General features: G+C 36.2%; 1 long non-coding RNA gene across 1 annotated transcript in view; it reads right to left on the reverse strand.

Annotated features, from left to right (window-relative positions):
* Positions 1-6,223: 6,223 nt before the first annotated feature.
* The window catches only part of LOC143669328 (uncharacterized), a 44,736-nt gene continuing 33,894 nt past the window's right edge, over positions 6,224-17,065 (reverse strand). The window contains exon 3 of the long non-coding RNA XR_013168860.1: positions 6,224-6,327. This is a non-coding gene — a long non-coding RNA (uncharacterized LOC143669328). The remainder of the gene's footprint in view (positions 6,328-17,065) is intronic.

Raw genomic sequence — 17,065 nt, forward strand, 5'->3', positions numbered from 1 at the left:
ATAATAAAAAAGTTTGAAAAAGTGAAAATTCTTGTTAAAAATTGTACGTTGATGTTTCAAATATGCATTGACTAAAGCATTTTAAGTATTTGACATTATTCTGACAATTTTAATTTTGGTGGTAATTGTATCAGTGAAATGTTTGCTTGAAGTAAAGACTTAAGTCTGAAGGATAGTGTGCTGGTTTGAAAGGAAGTATGCCCCCTAAGAAAAGCCATGTTTTGATATAAATCCCATTTCTAAAAGGTAGAATAATCTTTATTCAATACTGTATATTTGAAACTGTAATGAGATCATCTCCCTGGTTGATGTGATTTAGTTAAGAATGGTCGTTAAACTGGATTACGGGATGACATGTCTCCACCCATTTGAGTGGGTTTTGATTAGTTTCTGAAGTCCTATAAAAGAGGAAACATTTTGGAGATTCAGAGAGACTCAGAGAGAGCAGAATGATGAAGCCATGAGATGCAGAGAGTCCACAAGCCAGCAACCTTTGGAGATGAAGAAGGAAGACACCTCCCGGGGAGCTTCTTGAAATAGGAAGCCAGGAGAGAAAGCTAGCAGATGACGTTGTATTCGCCATGTGCCCTTCCAGCCAAGAGAGAATCTCTGACTGTGTTTGCCATGTGCTGTCTCACTTGAGAGAGAGACCCTGAACTTCATTGGCCTTCTTGAACCAAGGTATCTTTCCCTGGATGCCTTTGATTGGACATTACTATAGACTTGTTGTAATGGGGACATTTTCTCGGCCTTAGAACTGTAAACTAGCAACTCGTTAAATTCCCCTTTTTAAAAGCCATTCCATTTCTGGTATATTGCCTTCCAGCAGCTAGCAAACTAGAACAGATAGTAAGGATGTGTTTTTATTAGTAAGAAAGAAAGAGTAGTTTTTTGTCCTAAGATAAGATAAATGGCTGTTACGGAATGAGGAAAATGTAAGACAGAGCCTGAACAGATAAAGCAAGTTGCTGAAGGTTTGTAGAAATGGAAATTATGGTCCAAGTTAAGAAAGATTTAATGGGTCTATCTAATTTTTTTTAAGTTTAATATCAAATAATATAGCAATGCAAGACTAAAGTTTAGTTTTCTCTTTGTTAAAGTGACAAAGTTTTCTTGAACGGTTGGCCTGCTCTAGTGAAAAGTTATAGAAGTCTTTTCTAAGTAATCAGTGTAAAAAGCAGAGTCTGTGTTTTATCAAATGACTTCTTATGTTAACTTTATCATGTCCTTGACTACATAAGAAAAAAATAAATCATCACACTGTTTGAAAGGGATTTACTGGTTCATAAACAGTGGCCAGTGGATTAACTATTTGATTACCTATCTGGAAATAAAATAAGAAATGCATGGAAGGAAATTATGGGGAAAAAACATTATGGAAAAGGAAATATGGGGAATTGTTCGATGTGCTAATGTATCTGGTTTTCACGTAGATGCCTACTGCATCCTCAGTTCACCTGAACATGACTGCAATGCCACTGCAGGTGCCTGGGCAAAGGTTGCTGTGAATGCTGTCACTGAAGGGGACTCTGCTCCTCACGGTGGGCGCACCAGCAGCCTGGACATTAGGTGCACACGCTGTGTACAAGCAGGCACAAGCCAAAGGGATTAATTTACCGTTTTCTATTTTAATTCAAATTAAAAATCAGTGTGAAATAAAAAAAAAAAAGAGAGAGAGAGAGAGAGAGAGAGATGGCTTGGAAATAATACTGATAATAATAACAGGGGAATTGGCAAGAGGCCCTGCTCAAATGTGAAAATTAATTATATTGAACCATTGCTTCATAATAGAGAGTGTCAGTACATATACACCTGTATAGACACCTCCTCTGTAGGGCTTGTTACTTGTGCATACTAACGTGCCACCCATAGAAGTACTTGTAAAAATTTATATCTCCTTTTATAAATCCAAAGTGATAATGGTTCTCATTTTAAGAGTAATTAATAATTATTCCTTATAAAAGGGAAACTGAGAAAAGTTAAATCATGCTCCTAATGTAATGTGGATTTGGCTCCACTGATAAAAAAATTAGCTCTAAAGTCTGAATAAACAAACACACTCAAGACAGGTCAAGGGTCATTGAATAATAGCAGAGGGAAATAATAATACAATGGTAATGATCCATGCTAAAAAACAGAATGAATTAAAAATATTGCCTATTAATCAACTTTTTCTTCATGATGAAGTAGGTTACAGTATTCACAATCTTAAACTGGATGATTGCTAGAGAAATGACTGATAGTCTGACATATGGGCTCATACATATGCCCGAGTGCATGATATCTCTCACTGCTGAACCTGCACTGAATTCCCAGCTAACACAGCTGAAGGTTGTCCGGGACAAATAACATCAACCACTGAACAGAACTGGACTGGGCTAAGTCTGACAACTGCTCAAGGAAGAACTTATGCTGTTATGCATGCAAAATGTATAAATATATCCCAGATAATTAAGATTGAAAATACTTTACAAAAAATAGGTGAGGCAGTAAAAGTCATACACTCTTTCCCCAGGCCCTTCACACTCATAGTGGAACACCCTTACTGGTGCTCGGCATTCAATATTAATAACATTGACTGGTATAGTAGCGTCTCTGATTCTGCTCTGTTGTTTGTTGTTGTACTCTTTGGAAAATCTTTAAAGGGATTCTATTAATCTAGGATGCCATGGCAAGAAAATAGAAGGAAAGTTTAGGAAGAGTACTGTACTTGGTGTTTAGTGTACTTGGCTGGGTAATGCTTTATGTGTTTGTTTTTGTCCCAAACAAGGCTAGCTAGCATAAAAATACTGTACCGGCTGGGTAAAGTGTTTGTCTGTCTCTTAACATATTGTACTGTGTGCAAATCTGGGTAATATTTCTTTTGTATTTTATAAATGTTATACTGACTGGAAAATGTTTCTTTTCTTGCCCCAAACCAGGTGGCTCAATCTATTAATCTAAAGTAATATTGCTGTAAGTGGATCTGTTCTTAATGTATATTCTTGTTGTACTGGCTAAATGATGGTCAAATCATGTAAAGACCTAAGTTCCTTTAAGCCTGTATAAAAATATTTTAACATTTTGTCCTGTATTTATATACAAATATATGTATAAACTAAATTTACCCCCCAACATAACCCTGGCTTATGTCATGAACAGATCAGATTCTAAGGGGGAATGTAAGGGAAAGATACATTTGTGGAGTCTGTTCTGTTCACCTGACATTGCCATCACATGCAACTGATGTTATTGCATGACCTTGGTAAGAAGCAGTTAAAATGTGCACTCTTAGCTGGGAGGCCTGGCTATCCTCCTGGAAGGAAGTGTGCTGTGATAAAGTTATGTAGGTCCCAGGAAGCTCCTCTCAGTCCCTAGCCTGATCCTTCAAAAACAAAAAGGGGGAAATGAAGGGAAAAATAAGAAGTCAAAGCAGCAGCTTTGCAAAACCTCTGCGGACTCAGAACACTGAGACCTGTGGGTTATGATGGAAGGTAACTTTACAACACTAAAGTTAGCCAGAGTTGAGAAGCATCCACTTGGCTATCATTCCAGTGAAGACAGAGCAAAAAATATGTTCTTTGTCCCATAATCATTACCCCCATAATGAAGGAACAGGCACTCTCTCCGTCTGCACGTACTGTTAAAGAACAAACACAGACAAAAAGTTATTTCTGTGCACTCCCTGCTGTACTGAGAAAATAAATACGGTGCTGAGCAAGTGTTCAGGGCTCTTGTGCTTTGAGACATGAGTCCCCTGCTCTCATCTTAAAAGACCCTTCTGTGTGAGTGTCTTTATTTTTCAGATCCCTGGTGCCTTCCTCAACGCCTCGTGTTGAGCTGGTCTCAGCAATGGAGAGTCATTTTTCTCAAGAGTCTGCACCTGTGGAACTTACCTGCTGCACACCCACGTCTGGACCGGATGAGAAGGATGAGATCCCAGGCCTCAGAACAGATCTAGAAGTGGTAAGGCACAAGGCTTGAAGGGGCCTTGAGAAAAGATGAGGACCTGTTGAATGCATGAGGAATGTAATCATTTTGTGGTAGACTAGGGCAGATTAAATATGTCCACAACCAATTTGCCTCATCTCCATTGAGAGCTGAAGTCAATTTCCCCTGCCTAGAATAAGGGTTGGGCCTGTGAGTTGCTTTGACCAACAGAATGCAACAATGAGAGAGATAGTGTGTGACCTCCAAATCTAAGTCATAAGAAGCTTCCCATTTCCACTTGGATTTCTTTCTTATTTCCTCCTGGCGCACATGTTCTTGGGATGTGCCCTGCCAGAATCCAGAGGTCATACCGTAAGGAGTCCAAGCCATGTGGATTGACCTGTGGGTTGCTCCTGCCAGCAGCCGTGGCTGAACCTGCCAACAGTGGACAGAGTCAATGGCCAGCCATGAAGGGTGAGCCACCAGAGCCTTCAATTTCTTGCAGAGCCAGCCATACCTATATGAGACACCCGAAATTAGAGTCTACTCAACATGCAGACCCAACACACATAATAAATAAATTGAAGGGCTCAGCCTCATGGATATGGATGGTTTGCTAAGTGGTAATAGACAAGCCAACATCAGGCAAAGGTGCAGCAATCTTCTCATAAATATTTTATACTACTGCAATGGGAGAATCTTAAAATTGCCAGAGCAAGCAACGGAAATATAAGGGTGCTTGTAAGTGAATTTCTCTTTAATTTATTAAATGTTGTTCTCTTTAGAAGAAACATTTGTTCAGTTAGATTGTGGGCTAAGCTAAGAGTTCAGATTTCAAATTTATTAACATCTTGTTTCTACCACATAAAGCATTTTCTCACATACTGACTTGACTTATTTATGTATTTCTAAGGGAATTTACTATTTTCTTTTGAGATAAGAGAGAGAAAAAAATGTGCACTCTGAGCCCTTCAAGTTTCTCCAGATGTGGTAATGCCCTAGACAGGTCAGAAGTAATCAATCCCATATAATTTTTATTTCCATTCTAAAACATATTTAGGCTGACCCATAAAATTGTTTTTTTAACCAGGCAAATCTCTTACAGAACTCAGATCTCATCATTTTCTAAGCCACATAAAACCGGTTACCACTTTTTAAAATCACACGTATTTCTCCCTGGTAACAAAAGATATGTCTTCGAATTAGACAAGCTTGCAGTATAGACAAAGTGTACAACTTTTTGCTAAGTAATAAATACAAGTTAATTGAAACAAAGGGAGATAAGAGGAGGAGAGAGAATAAGCAGGCTACAGATACCGAAAGGGCGACAGATGTGTCCACAGCACCATAAGAAGCAGAGTACCTTCTTGTTTGAGATGAACAGAGCCTCTAATTGCCTGTTTTCTGCATATAAGCAACCATGCAGGATTAGGAATTGATAGGCTTGGTGCTATGACTTCAGCCACAGGTCTATATAAAATACCATTTGTTGAATCTCAGCAAAATGCATAATTGGTTGCATCAATTCCAGAACTGGGCAGAGACTGACACAGACAGTCTCCTGGGCACAGTATCTGGATGTTTCCTCACCTGGGGCTGCTCTTCATTCCAGTGGGCACAGATTATTTAACCTTTCTATTTCTTATTCTGGCTCATTTGAATTCCTGGTGGTATCCAAGAACGTGAACAACCCAGGACTCTACCGGGGGTTGAAAGACAGCAAGGCAGGGGTGCAGGCAGTGAGAGAAGCAACCTCTAAGCCTTTGATCCTCAACCTGACATACTTTTGAGCCATTATGAAACAGGTGACAGAAATGCCAGGAGAAGTCAGAGGTCTCAAGACAAACAGAAAACAGCAACAACAAAAACGAACACTTCAAAAGATAAAGACGGTTGGACGATATAATCAAAACCAGATTCCCACTAATTATCGTCACCAAACATGGGGAATAAAAATGGTGGCCCAATAAAAGCCAAATCAGATTCAGAACAAGGAAGAGACTCAAGAAAGAACTGAAGATAATCCAGAAAGAGAGTCATTGAGAGGCAACGCACCTGATCCAGGAATCTGAAGCTGGGTCTGAAATAGGAACAGAGGGTGTTTTGGTTTGCCAAAGCTGACAAAATACGTTAGAAGTGAACTAGCTTTTAACAAAGGGGATTTATTAGTTTACAAATTTACAATTCTAAGGCCATAAAAATGTCCAAATTAAGGCATCAACAGGATGATAACTTCTCAGAAGACCAGTTACCAATGAGTTTGAGCTCCTCTGACAGATAGCAAGGCACATGGCAACGTCTGCTGGTCCTTCTCTCCCAGGTTTCATTGTTTCCACCTTCTGGCTTCATGGCTTCCTCTCAGCTTCTCTGGGTGTTTTTCTCTATTTTCTGTGTCCTTTATCTTCTCATAAGTGGCTCCTGTAAGAAAATTAAGACCCAGCTTGAATGAGGCGAGATACTTCTCAGTTGAAATAACTTAACCAATAGGTTCCACCTACAATGGTTCCACACCCACAGGAATGGATTAACGGAATGTGGCCTTTTTGGGGGGTACATAACAGCTTCAAACCACCACAGAGGAGAAGGTCTCTGGTGTAAGGATGGACTCCATTCTCGGGGTTGAAGGATGTATAGGCAGGTGAAGAGGCTCACAAGTGCAGCCCTCTGCAGCAACCATATCTCAGGAGGAAAACCTCTTCTTTTTTCCCTCTTACTCTAGATGTAGGGTGTAGTGAGAAAACATCCAATACTGTCACTGAGGATGTCAGTTTTCTTTGTCAATATGCTTAGCCACTGTTTTCTAAGTCAGCTATATCAGGGTTGCTGGATGTTTAGATCACATCTGCCCAAACTAGCCATCTCAAGCCAATCCCGTGTCCTTTTGTGGGTCTTGTCTACCAGTTCAGGCCTTTCCATCCATGTTATTAAGTTCCTACTAGGACCCTTGATATCCATTTCTCCCCCTTTTCGTCCAGTGACTTGCCCAGTGCCACCCTTAACTTTTCAGTGTGAGGAATTGGGTATTTGGTTTCAATTTTTAACAAGTCCCTTGGCAACTAAACTTATACAAAATCTTCTATCCTCTGACGAGATAATCAGAACAGAATGTTTTTACAGAACATCACAGCAGGTCTTAATATATCAATCCCTCAAAGCAAGGGGAGTTTTGCTTGCCTTATATTTGCCTGGTGAGGTTCTTTAAAGTTATTTTATTCTCTGACAAGAAGATGTACATAACTTTCTTCCATGCAGTTTGGAAAATTGAGTGAATGATGAGAAATAAAACTATAAAGTTAGGCAGAGGCAAGATCATAAAGATTGTATTTATACTAGCAACAATAACAATGGCAATCAAATGATCATGAAAAATCTATATTAATTGTTACTCATAGCTGGATACTTAATACGTGACAAAAAAATGTACATGCATAGCCACAATTTTTCCTTACCATAAACCCATGAATTACAAACTTCTATTATGGTTCTTATCTTGTATTTCTGAAATAAAAGCCTCCAATATTAAATTCACGAAGTGACCAATTTGTTGTAGATCCAATTAACTAATGACCTATATGTAGAGTCCCAATTTGCTCAATTTGCCAAATTAAAACTTTTATCAGTTCACCAAAAAATTTTTAACAGAATTAACAGGAGAATAGCAAGTATATTAGATATGTAAAAGGTATAATATTTATTGTGAATACTAAAAATATCACATTTAAGATTTTTATTTATGATAAATATATTTCATTATTTTTAAAAAATCATCTGTAATGGTGGGAACATTTTTAATTAGTAAAATTTTTGATCATCTTTATCATTAGTCTTGCCAAACTTTTTTCACTCATCTTGGGTATTTTTAGAATGTTAAACATGCTTCTCATCCTTTTAAAAATGGTTTACTTACATTTAGATATATAAAATTTGAGGTACAAAAAATTTGAGGTACAAAATATATAGACCATTACATTTATATCAACATTCTTTACCTTACTTGCATTGATAGTTCTTTTTTTTCCTGCCAACTGTTTCCAAGTTGACTTATCCAACCGTTCTTTTACAGAGGAATGGCATTTCAATATATCTAATGTATCCCAGATATTTGTAAATTAAAATTTATTGTAATGGATATTTTTACTTCCCAGAAATAAAAATCAGGGATGATACTAAGTGCTTTACATTTGGAGAAAAAAAAACAAAAAAGAAAGTAATATTCAACCATTTTAGATTAATGATAAATAGATAAACCATTCTATTAAAGCTGGGTAAAATGCCCATTCAATGAATTACATTTTGGCAAATTGATTTTTCTTAAATGTATTTTAAAAAAGTGACTTTTCATAAAATTATATATTCAAGAATTGGCTTTCAGCAAATTTCTTTCAGTGAATTGGTTTGTTCCCATTACTGCACTCACTCTATGGACGTGAATGTTGAGACATGGCTTACAGTGGCTTGCCCAGGTTTCTCAACCAGTAAGGGGCAAATCTGGTTTTCAAATTTCTGTCTCTGATTTGGAGCTGTGCCCTTAATCACCACCCAGCCCCTCATATTTTGCAGTTTTGAAACTAATCCATTTCAGTTTTCATTTTATTGCTTAGACTTCAGGGACTTCAATAATGCCATCATAAAGTTTGAGAATATATTGCTTCCAACTGAAAAATTACTCCGTGACCTCCTGAGGATCGGGTAGAGGGGAGAGGTTCTGGCCTGAGCATCTGGGTAAATCGCATGGCTTTCCATCAAGATGGAAAATTGAGATGGAGTGACTTTGGGGAGATGATGAGGTCAGCTGTAATCTGTTAAGTCTGAGTGAGTCCTGGCTCATTCAGTGCAATGCTCAGTGGGTATCTTCATGTGTGTGAGAGAGAGAGAAGGGTCAGAGAGAAACTGAACTGGTCTCTAGAAATGTCTTGAATCACCAGCAAATATATGATAACTAAAGCCATGGATATGTTTGAGACTACAAAACAGAAAATCAAGAAAAGACATGAGTCAAAAATGCAACTTTGGCAAACTCCAATATTTAAAGCACAGTGGACCAAAAGGATCTTGAGACATTGAAATATGAACCGAAGGAGCAGAAGGAAATCTCTGAGATAGTGGTGACTTAGCATCAACTAGTAAGCAGAAGGTGCTGCTCAGTTAGGACAGCTCTGGCAGCAAAGGACAGAAATCCAAGCCAAACTGACTTCAGCAGAACCTGGGATCCATTGGCCCACTTGGTTATTGTTTCCCATAAAGATTGATTTGGGGGCTCGAATGATGTCATGCGGGTTAGTCTTCATGTCTTGGCTCAGCCTTCTGCTGTTAGGAGTAGTTCTTAGGTTTCAGCTGTGGAATGTGGCAGAGCAAAACTCAATATCCCACTGGATTTTGTTCAGGTTTCTCACACACATCTTGGATGTTGCTCTGATTGGATCACTGTGGCCTGGAGAATGGAATTCTACTATTGAAACAGGCCTGTCTTGTGCTCACCCCATCAGGACTGTGGGTGGAGAGGAAAGTCTGCCCTAGGACATCCCAAGCAGTCCTGCCAGCAAAACAGAGCAGAGATTCAGGAGAACAAAATTAGCAAATGTCCACTGCATAGTGAACAGCTATATCAATTGCTGCAGAAAAGTGAAATTCAAGGGACATGGAGAAAGGGTCATTGCCTTTCTAAGTAAACCACAGATACTCTTAGTGAGGGTAATTCCCACAGGAGGGTGGGACTAGCTGTGGACAACTAAGACAATCTCAGGCCCCTTCATTTCTTCTGGCTAAGAAGAAAGATATTATATATATCTTTGCAAGAAATTGCAATTAAAAATTTGGATAAGATGATACACAATGGGCAAGATACGTATCGGACACTTCAAAGTTACCATCTATTATTTTTGTCCCAGAATTTTAACCTTCAAAGTTATAATTTCCTGAGATGTAGAAAGTGAACCAAAAAAAATGACAATTAAAAATCAGGAAATTGTTCAATATGCAATAGGAAATTATTGGATTTTATAAATATATCTCATGGAAATTAAGATAGATTATTTAACTGCTGAGCAATTCATTTAATTAATAAGCATTTATATAGCTCTTATCATTAAAACACTTTATATGTATAATAAACATTCACTTATAGAAGACAGAAATTACTGTCTAAGTTTTCAATCAAAGGGAACTATAAAAAATTCATTGAGAAACACATACGCAATAAAGAAGCACAGTTATGATGTAATACTTTAAACCTTAATAGCAGAACAAGAATATCTTTTAAGTACACTGCAGAGAGATCTACCAATTTCATAATAGTAAAGTTGAGTTGAAATTTTAAAGCTTACCAGAAAAAAAGAGATGCTTTCTTCCACTTAAAGACATTAAGTTATCTTATTATATGACAGGCATTTATGTTAAGCATCAGTGGTTAGAAAGAAGAATTTAAAAAATTGTTCTATGCCTCTCCTCTTTATAAGTTTCATCAGTACGTTGAGGGGAAGGCAGGAAGACATTCAAATAATTATTGCTACTAGTGTGATTAGTGTATTAAAATGTAATCATCAATCGTATAATATTTTATTTTATATAACATATTTATTATCAAAACTAGTCTATGGTAGGCAAGCATTATATATGCTTAGAGATGAGGAAACTGAAGTTCAGGGTAGTCAAGTAGTTTCTCTGAGATTACCATACTAAAAATGGCATGGCCTGTATTTACCCAGGATCATCTGCCCCAAACCCAGTGCTCCTAACCTTCTATGTTGAAGACTGGGAGTATAGAAGGAACTAATGGCAAGCCTGAAACTCATACACCTTTAGGGGGGAACAGTTAATAAAAGGTCTGGATCAACCCCCTGCCCCCGCAAATGTCCTCTAACATGCTAACATAATAGAAAGCAGAGAGTTCCTACACGCAAAAGAATCCTACATGACATGTTTAGTCTGTTCAAATTATTTATTGTAAATAAGCCTGGAATCGGAATATATGGGGCATAGTTGGCTGGAGAGAACAGTTAGTCCTGCAAACATTTTTCTGCTGTGCAGTTTACAGCATGTAAGACAGAGGAGTGAAAGGATCAAATCAGCTCTGTATTGTGGCAATGTTTCCGCAGGCATTGCTCAAAATCTCAGCCTGCCTCTCATGCCAAACCTAAACCAGTCCCTCCAGTTTCCTTGAGGGCAAAGGGGTACATCTAAGGAACCGGGTCTAGTGGGTTGTACCCCTCAAAGAAAGGAAGTATCCTCTGTGGTTAATACTTGCCTGTAGTTTTTAAATCACTAGGAATTTTGGTGTGGGAAAGATCTGTGACTCTTGTGGTTGGATTTGACATCTCAGGTAGCCTTGGGTGCACACAAGATAGAGTAGCACCCTGCAGGAAGCAGAATTACCAAGACCCTGGCAGAGGAGACAACATGAATACAGTTTGCCAGCTAGGGAAGTGGGTATGGGGGCAGATGGCTGAAGAAAACCATGACAACTATCCCTTATTATTTGCAATGAAAGGCACCCCTGATAACCATATGTTTAATAATCTTTTTTCAAAGTCAAAGATATGTTTGTAATTGAAAAAGGCAGATTGTTTTCACAGACTGACATATTCATCCATGAATGACCTCAGCCTAAAAATAAAACAAAATCAAATTAATGGATGAACTTGAGAGCAATTATCATTCATCATCATTGTAATTACTATGTTATTATAACTTATATTAATTATTAGTCACTGTCTTAAGTGCTTAACATTGATTGCCTTTTATAATCATTGAAATATTTCTGTTTATTGTTACTACTCTTATACTTCATTTTACAGGTGAAATAAAAAAGCATTTTAAGAATCAAACACTCAAAGAAAAAAAATCTATTCTAACACAAAGAGAAGAAAATAATTTTCTCAAATAAATAAAGTCTATCTAAAATTTTTTTAAAAACCTTACAACTAACATCTTTAACATTTGTGGAACATGAAATCAATTTCCTTTAAAATTAGGAAAAGGAAAAGTATGTTGCTCTAACTGATTTCACCGAACTTCTCACAAGAAGCTTTAGTCAGTGCAATAAGTAACATACATATAAATATATACACATAAATAAACAAAATGCTAATAGAAGAAATAAAGCTTGTTTACATAATATTTGCATAATAATATTTGCATAATATGATTGGCCACATGAAAGGCCATAAATAATCTGTAGAAAAGTTATTAAAGACAAAAATGTTGTGTATAAGAGCAATTTTATGAAAGTCAACTGCAGTTATTTATAACAACATACAGCTAAATGGTGTAATTTTGAGGCCATTTACAATACAAACACAAAGAAAAAAGTCTTCAAGAATAAAAATATGTGTGTATGCATGTATTTAGGATCTGTTTAGAGATCGTGAAAAACTATACTGAAAAATGTCAAGGAAGATGTAGATAACGGGAACATTATACTATTTCTATAGGTAGTCTCAGAATCAACAGATCCCTATTTTACACTATTTATTTCTTTTCCAATAGATTAAGGTGAAGTTTCTTAGTAGAGGCATCATTGGCAATTTTGACCAAATAATTCCTTGTCCTGGGGATTGTCATCTGCATTGTCGGATGTTTAGCAGCGTTCCTGGCCTCTATCCAAGAGATGGTAGTAGAAACCGTCCCCAAGCCACATTTTAGTGGCCAAAAATGTCTCCAAACATTTGCAAATGAAAAGGAAAAAATTCATCCTCAGTTGAGAACAACTGAGTTTATAAATATGAATGACAAAATGTCTATAAAACATGAAGATACGATTGCTTTTTTATTTTTTCTTTTGTATGCTGTGTGGTGCAGGTCACATTTCATTCTTTTTCATGTGAATATCCCATTGTTGCAGCAGCAAATATATAATTAATTTTAAAGCCTTCATGTAAGCAAATATTTATAGCATAAACATAAAGAAAAGTATTGATAGATTAAGAAATTAATTTTATTAAATATACCATGAAGAAATTGTAGACAAAGCAGAAATCTAGAAAGTACTTGCAATTTATCTAAAGGGAAAGATTACTTTTTAAACTTTTTACCTTGAAATAAATTCAATCTTGCAAAAAAGTTGCAAAAAAAATACAAAAACAATACAAGATGGGCCATAATGACTTAGCAGGCAGAATTCTCGCCTGTCATGTCAGAGACGGGGTTCGATTCCCGGTGCCTGCCCATGCAAAAAAAAAGAAGAAAAAAAAAAACAATACTTAGAGCTCCAATATACCTCCTCACCCATATACCCAAATTTACCAACTTTTAGCATTTTATGACATTTATTATATCATTTTCCTTATCTATCTATCCATCCTTTTATCTATCTAAATATTTGTGAACAGGTTGCATACATCATGTTCCTCTAGCACTTAACACTTCAGCACATTTCTGAGGACAAGGACAGTGGCTGTGTAACCACATTAAATTCAATTATCATGTCCCAGGCATTTCACATTAGTGTAAAGCTTACACTCCATATTCCAGTTTTTCAGTTGTCCCAAATAATGTGTTTTTTTCTGATTCTTTGTAATTTTTATTTTATATATATATATATACACACAGACATATACACAACCTGAAATTTCCTCCTTTAGCTATAACCTGATATATAATTCAAAGGGGTTCATCGAATTCACAGCACTGTGCTCCCATCACTGCCACCCAGTACCAAAACTCTCCATCACTATGAACAGAAATTCTGTACCAATTAAGCTTTCACTCCCCATTCCTTATTCCCTCCCCAGCCCCTGGTAACCTGATTCTAGCTGATGACTCTATGAATTTTCTTATTCTATCTATTTCATATTGGTGCGAGCACATATTATAATATGTGTCCTTTTGTGTCTGGCTTATCTCAGTCAACATGATGGCTTCAAGGTTCAACCATGTTGTACTAAGTGTCAGCACTTGGTTCCTTTTCGCGGCGGCATAACATACGATTGTGTCATACATTTTTTTTATCCATTTATCTGTTGATGGACACTTGCATGGCTTCCATCTTTTGAAAATTGTGAGTAATGCTGCTATGAATATCGCTCTGTTCAAATTCTTGTTGTTAATTCTTTAAAGTATAAACCTACAAGTAAGTGGGATATCTCGGTCATATGGCAATTCTATACTTAACTTTCTGAGGAACCACCAAATTGTCTTCCACAGCAGCTGCCCCATTTGACATTCCCACCAAGAATGAGCAAGTGTTCCTATATCTCCACAATCTATCTGTTATTTGTTATTTATTATTTTTTATGGTAGCCATTCTTGTGGCTATGAAATGGCATCACATATTGATTTTGATTTTGATTTCCCTGATGATTAATGATGCTGAGCATCTTTTCATGTGCTTTTTTTGGCCATATGCATATCTTCTTTGAAAAAATGTCTATTCAAGTCTTTTGCCTATTTTTTGATTGGGTCATTTGTCTTTTTGTTGTCAAATTTTAAGGTTTTCCTTATAAATTCTTATTATTAAACCCTCAATTTCATATGTGGTTTCCAAATATTTTCTATTATCTTGAATGCCTTCAAGACTCTTAACAAATCAATAAAAGTAAAGATAAATGAGCTAATAGGAAAATGTAAAATTAAACCATGATTGCATAGCATTTTATAACCCCTGCAGCCACATACACTGATCCATGGAAATGTAAAAGCCTACCAGCTTTTGGTAGAGAGGTACAATATGGTACACCCAAGCTCTGCTAATTGTAATGTAAATTGGAACAACCACTTTGGACAATAATCTGGCATTTCGTAATAATATTAAAGTTTCATTTCCCACTCTATCACAGATATATTGTCACACATGAACATGATGTATATATCAGCAGTGTGTGATACATAAAATTGAAAATAATACACATACCATTCAAGAGAAGATTTAATTAAAAATCTGGAACATAGGAAGAAAAATGCCATATGATAGTAAAAGTGATGAACTAAAGATATAATATCAATCTGGATCTATTTAGGAAACAGAATGAGAGAGAAAAATCACAAAAGGTCAGATAGAGCAATAGATTGATATAGAGGTATCATGTTTCTACTGATATAAAGTTCAAACTTGCATAATGAAACAATAGGATTAACCAGTGTATGAAATGTGCATACGTAAGTGGCAACACTACAAAGGGAAGGATAAGCACACAATTCAGGTTTGCAGTTACGTCTGGTGTCAAGGAGAATCCACATGTTATTGTTCTATTCCTTGAGCTAGAATTTGGTAAAATGGTATTTGCTTTACAATAATTATTTATTTAGGTCACACATGTAAATTATAGATATTCTTTTTAATATAAATATTTCATTAAAACCATTCAACAGCCTCAGCACCTTAGAGAGATTAAAGACATATTTTAAGGCAGTAGTTGGCAAGGATTATTCCTCCTTTGGTGCACTGTGCCTTCAGAAGCTAAAGAAAACTGTGTATTCAATAACTGTGCAAAGCTAAACACTTATTTTGTTCTCCTTTTGTGCTACACTGATGCTTAGTTTATATATAAATGCAGACCATGCCACTCAGTTTTGGGTAATTCTCAATTGCCACTCAAATAAGATATAAATCCTTTAGTTACGCATTTAATTCAGATCTCTTACTTAAATATCTCAGTGAGTTGTTGTGACAGCCTGGTTTTGTATAACCGAGTGGCTATACTAACAGCGAACACCGTAGCCTGCAAAATAAAAAGTATTACTGAAGAAAACGAAAGCTATATAGTAATGATAGGAGAGAACTGGCCTAGAAGCCGTAAGAATTCTGAGTGTGAATGAAATAACAAAGCTTCATCCAGCTTGAAGCGAAACTTGACAGAATTGAGAGGAGAAAAAGTCATATCCACCATTGTAGTCCGTGATTCCAACACTTCTCTCAACAAGTGTTAAAATGAGTAGACAAAAAGAAAAAATTCAGTAAGGATACAAGAGAACTGCACAACTGTATGAACAATGTAAACTTACTGATCCAAGAAACAGAAAAATAAACACTTTTTAATGTACAGATTTTCACCAAGAAAGAGCAAAAAAACATATTTTGATTAGTATAAAAAGTTAGAATCATATAAAATATGTGTAAGCATTACAATAGATTTAAAGTAAACAGTAAGAGTAAGATATCAGGAAAATCCCCAAATATATAGAAAACAAGCAATATAGACGTCTAAATTAACTTTAAGTCAAAAAATAAACTACAGGGTGGGCCATGATGGCTCACTGGCAGAGTTCTCACCCGCCATGTCAGAGACCTGAGTTAAATTCCCAGTGTCTATCCATGCAGAAAAAAAAAAAAAAACATAAACTACAGGGAACAAAATAATATGTTTTTTATGATTGAATAAAAATGAAAACATTCATATAAAAATTTGTAGAATACAGTTAAAGCAAGTGTAAAAGAAAATTTATACAATTAAATGCATACATTAGGAAATAAGATATATCTGAAGTCAATGAGCTAAGATATCATTTTGAGAAAATGCCATAAAAAGAACATTTAAACCCAAAGTAAGTACAAAAAGGAAATTTAAAAGATGTAACACAAATGAAATTGAAAAAAAGAGCTCAACTCTTAAAATTGGTTCATATTTGCATGTAATTTTACCTCCATAAATTCTACATAATACTTATAAAAGGCTGTCAACATTCAATTTATTGGAAAAAGTTTCTGGTGACCCTGATTGTGAGATGTTTGGCCCCAAGGCAGGAAGCTATGTGGATGGAAATATCTTAGTACTTTCTCCAGCATGACAGTCCTTGTTCAAAAGAAGAGCTCACCAGGATACCAACAGGAGTTGCCTAAACCAGGCCCGTTGTGTGTTTGCTGTAATCCAGCCCTCCTGCTTTTGCCTTGACTTTTATGATTAGATGTTTGAGAAACCTCTAGAAAAAAATGCCACATTGATACATTGGCACACATACATTTACGATTATAAAGCAACACAGAGAGTGAATCCTCTTGGCTCAATACCCAGCTAGTAATTTACATGGAATAGTAAATTACAAATAAAAATTTCATAATGCTACTACATGCTAAATAAGTACTTGTATGTTTTTTTGTTGTTGTTCAATTCTCAAAACCTCCCTATTAATGTGAAATCTACTTTACAACAGAGGGCCATGAAATATAATCTACTTAAGCAATTCACTCAAGTCACAGCAAACTGACCATGTGTCCCACAGGCTG

This window comes from Tamandua tetradactyla, chromosome 25 (assembly GCF_023851605.1).
Source record: "Tamandua tetradactyla isolate mTamTet1 chromosome 25, mTamTet1.pri, whole genome shotgun sequence".
In the NCBI taxonomy this organism is placed as follows: domain Eukaryota; kingdom Metazoa; phylum Chordata; class Mammalia; order Pilosa; family Myrmecophagidae; genus Tamandua; species Tamandua tetradactyla.